Genomic DNA, 4,605 nt, shown 5'->3' on the forward strand with positions numbered 1-4,605 from the left:
TTATTTTCATCTCTACAGGAAATCCCCAACCATAGTAGGCTTGGAGCTGTGAGGGATTCGGAGTGGCCACATCATCTGTAAAGTTGGTTTTTCTAAGTTAGTTTATTTTTATTATTTTTATATTCTGATTTAATTTTGGGTTTTAAGTTGTAATAAGGCCGCTATTCAAATTTCTTTTTTTTCGCTATGGTTTTATTTTTTGATTATATTTATAGTATGACGAAACTGCTAGTATTAGGCTGCACGGGTTTTCAAAATTAATAAACATTTTCAAGACTCAACAAGCACAACAAATGAATAGCCTAAAGATTGATAAACCGGCTTTTCATTCAACCGCTATTTTTACAAAGACCACCTCAGACACTTAAACCAGCGAATGCATACTAAGTCGTAAGTCCATGTGACACGTCAGATCTGGCCATAATGTCTGGGCTGGGTTTGGGGTGTTACAAGTATCCTGGGATATAAAAGCAAGAATTAAGAACACATAATTAAGAACAAGTTAAATATTTATCATACGATTCAAAAAATAATAACAAGATTCGTCTTAGGTTTCATTCCCCATAGGTATTTAGGGGATTTAGTTCATAACTAAATAAGGAAACATCTCAGAAGAATAAAGAATACAAAACATAAAGAAAACCCAGAACTCCTGAAAGACAATTGAGGAGAGATCTTCAATCTTGATGATGAATCCGGCTTCTTAGATGGATCAATAGACTTCCTTGGGGTAATTCCTCACCCCTCTTCTCCATCTCTCCTTTTCTCCTCATCTAGTGCGTATTTATAGGCTTTGGAATGCCTATAAACCCTCCAAAGTGGTGTTTTCTGAATTGGACTTAACTTGGGCTCAGAAGGGACAAGCCCATGTGCCACGACCGTGTGATGTGATTGCCAGGCCGTGTTCAATCCGTTAAATTACACACGGCCGTGTTTGTCAATGGTCAGGCCGTGTGAATCGTGAAAGCCTTGGCGACACCCTCAAAAAACACGACTGTGTAAGCTGCCCGTGTGGCAAAGTTTAGGCCGTGTCATCTTCTCGATTTGGTCCGTTTTGTCCTTTTTAGCTCATTTTTGGCTCCTTTTGACTCTTGGTTCTCTCCTGAGTACAAAACATGAAATTAAAGCATTAAGAGCATCGAATTCACCAATTCTAATAAGAAATTATCTATAAAATGCATTAAACATGGGGTAAAAATATGTATAATTAACGGTTTATCAAAATCATTTAATTCAGATTCAGAATAATAGGCAAAGTCTAGGTGGATTCTTTCTTGGGTATTGTCTTTCTCATTGGTTATCTTCGATTATTTTCTTATTTCATTCTCTGTTGCATTCTTATTTAAATTAGATTAGAAAAATTAGATTAAAAATAATCACCCCAATTTGTCTGTTAAATAATAGAAAAATGGTAATTACTAGTACTTTTAGTCCTTGTGGATACGATATTCCCTTCTCACCATAACTATACTATTGTTCAATAGGTGCACTTGCCTCAGTTGTATTTACAATTAGTTTAATGACCATTAAATTTTTGGCGCCGTTGCCAAGGACTAAAATATTAAGAACACTTTATTTTTATTAATTTAGCCATTTATTTTTATTGCATTTTATTTTTTTAGTTTAATTTTTGTTTTCTAATTTTTTTTTATTTGCTTCTGGCAGGTTCCTTTAGTTTATGACTAGAAGGAACCCATCGGGACCATTATCTTTTGATAGTGAGATTGAAGGTATAGCTCACAGAAATCGTAGACAGGCAAGGTAGAGTCGATAGAGTATAGTATACGAGCAAGAGGACGTTATTAATATTACTAAGGAGATGGGGGATAATCAGAATAATCAACTACCTCCTACAATTGTTACAAATCCAGATCCTGTTCCTTGTACTATGTAAGATTACACCAAACTTACTCTGACTGGGGATGAGTCAAGTATTGTGAGACCTGCTATCACTACAAACAATTTCGAGCTGAAGCCAAACACGATTCAAATGATTCAACAATTTGTTCAGTTCGATGGCTTGCACGACAAGGACCCAAATATTAATTTGGCTAATTTTCTACAAGTTTGTGATACTTTCAAAATTAACGGCGTTACTGATGACGCCATTCACCTATAGTTGTTCCCTTTCTCATTGAGCAACAAAGCCAAACAATGGTAAAATTCTTTACCACGAGGCTCTATTACTACATGGGATAAAATGACCGAGAAATTCCTACTGAAGTACTTCCCACCAGCTAAGACAACCAAGTTGAGGAATGATATCTTTTCCTTTGTTCAGATTGACTTAGAAACCTTATATGATGCATGGGAAAGGTATAGGAACTTATTGGGGCAATGCCCTCACCATTGGTTACCTCTATGTCTACAGGTTCAAACCTTCTACTACGGTTTGAATCCCTTAACTAGGCAGTTGATTGATGCAATAGCCGGTGGTACTTTGAACAATAAAACACCTGAAGCAACTTATGAATTTATAGAGGAGATGGCACTGAATAATTATTAGTGGCAACTCATGAGGACGAAGCCAATGGAAGTAGCCAGTGTTTTCAATTTAGATGCAGTCACCATGTTATCAAATCAAGTAGAACAATTAAATAAGAAAATTGATGGTTTATATGTTTCTACTTAGGTACATCTAGTGATGCAATGCGATATGAATGGAGTAAGAATGAAAAATCCAGAATGTCTACCCTATGGTCCTAGCACAGAGAATGAACAAATCAATTATATGGGTAATAATTCTAGGCCTCAAAATAACCTTTATAGTAACACCTATAATGCAAGTTAGAGTAACCATCCCAATTTCTCTTGGGGTGGTCAAGGAAATTAGAGAGCACAACCTCCTCCAGGAGATGTTGAATCTCGAGGAGATGTTGATGAAGTTTATCTTAGTGTCAGAAACCCATTTTTAAAACACTAAAGCATCACTTAAAAATCAACAAGCATTAATTCAAGGACTCGAGAATCAAATTGGTTAACTTGCTAAACTGAATTTGGAAAGACCACAAGGTAGTTTGCCTAGCAATACCAAAACTAACCCTAGGGAGTAGCTTCATGCAATTACTCTGTGAGATAAAGAAGGGTTAGTTGAATCTGAACCAGAATCGAAACAAGAAATTGTGGTATGTAACGGTAAGGTCGAGGTAAGCCAAAATGAACAAAAACTGGTTGGTAAAGAATATAAACCTTGAGTACCATATCCTAACGCGATGAAGAAAGACCACACAAACGAACAATATGGTAAATTTCTTAAATTTTTGAAAAAATTGCATATTAAATTACTGTTTATTGAAGTTCTTTCATAGATGCCGAATTTTGTTAAATTTTTAAAGGAGCTTTCGGCAAACAAATGGAAGTTAGATGATTTATCGCATGTGGAGCTAAATGCAGTTTGTTCAGGCATTTTACAAAATAAACTACCTAACAAATTGAAAGATCCAGGGAGTTTTACTATTCCTTATTTAATTGGTAGTTTGAATATTAATAATGCTTTGACTAATTTAGGTGATGTGACCACTGCCTTATTGAGATGTCCGAATCGTTTATGTGCCCAATCGTCAAATGAAGAAGTATCTATCTATTTTGAAGTAAGGTTTAAATTTGGCTAAGTATGGAGTTAGGTAACATATGTAGTTAGGTAACAAAGATAAGCTCAAAATGGCTAAGTTTATGATGCTATAGGTTCAGCTAACAAAGAATTAAAACGAAAAAGAATGATTGATAGATTGGATAAAATGGAAATATTGCTTAAGGGTCAAGAACGAACCAACACTATAGGTGAGTGCTGACCTGAGACTTATAAGACTCTTAAGGTGGTCTAGGTTATAAGTTGGGACCTTGACCCATTACCTAGGAAGGTAAGAACCAAAGGTATAGTTTTAGGTGAATATCACACTCAGAATGAGTGATAAGTTCGGAAAAGAAACAGGTTGATGCCACTAACTACACAGATAAGTCCAGCTGAGTCTTGGACGAAATTTAAGAGTCAAAAATGCTCACAAATAACTCAATTTTCATTAAAAAATGTCAAAAATATATACAACCAGCAATTGCCATAATATTTATAGTAAAAATCTAAGGCTAGCCGAATAGACAAATGAGTAGCTAAATGGACATTTGGTTTCAGCCTTGGAAACATCATTGGACGGCTTCTAGAATGTCTACATATAGCTGGAATTAATTGGAATGAAAGGGAACAGATTAGCCTTGGCTAGGTTCAACCATTGTGCTTAAATAGGCTTAAATACAAGTATCTTGCTCAGCTGAATGGTTTGAGATTTAAGGAGTAGCTTGATTATTGCACGAGTCATATTGAGTGTGAAAGCTGAAATTGAATAACCACTTGTGTGTGAACGCACAAAATCGAAACGCCTTCATGTGTGAACGAAATAATCGGCTAGTGTGAAAGCCTTCAAGGCTGCTTTGGGGAGCTAATTGGCCATCTTAGGAACATGAGTGATCAACTACTCTTTGACCGAATAGGTGTTTGGGAGAGTTCAAGCATCAGTACATCTTAGCATTAAAGTTGTCAATGCATTTAGGTTGGCATTAAAACCATCCATGCATATGCTACACAAACCATCCAAGCTCGAGGAAAGACCC

General features: G+C 35.9%; 1 non-coding gene across 1 annotated transcript; it reads right to left on the reverse strand.

Annotated features, from left to right (window-relative positions):
* Nucleotides 1-2,248: 2,248 nt before the first annotated feature.
* On the reverse strand, nucleotides 2,249-2,355 carry LOC128295009 (small nucleolar RNA R71). The gene has a single exon (XR_008285316.1). It is a non-coding gene; the product is annotated as a small nucleolar RNA R71 (small nucleolar RNA).
* Between the last annotated feature and the right edge of the window lie 2,250 nt (nucleotides 2,356-4,605).

Source organism: Gossypium arboreum, chromosome 6 (assembly GCF_025698485.1).
Source record: "Gossypium arboreum isolate Shixiya-1 chromosome 6, ASM2569848v2, whole genome shotgun sequence".
Lineage (NCBI taxonomy): Eukaryota > Viridiplantae > Streptophyta > Magnoliopsida > Malvales > Malvaceae > Gossypium > Gossypium arboreum.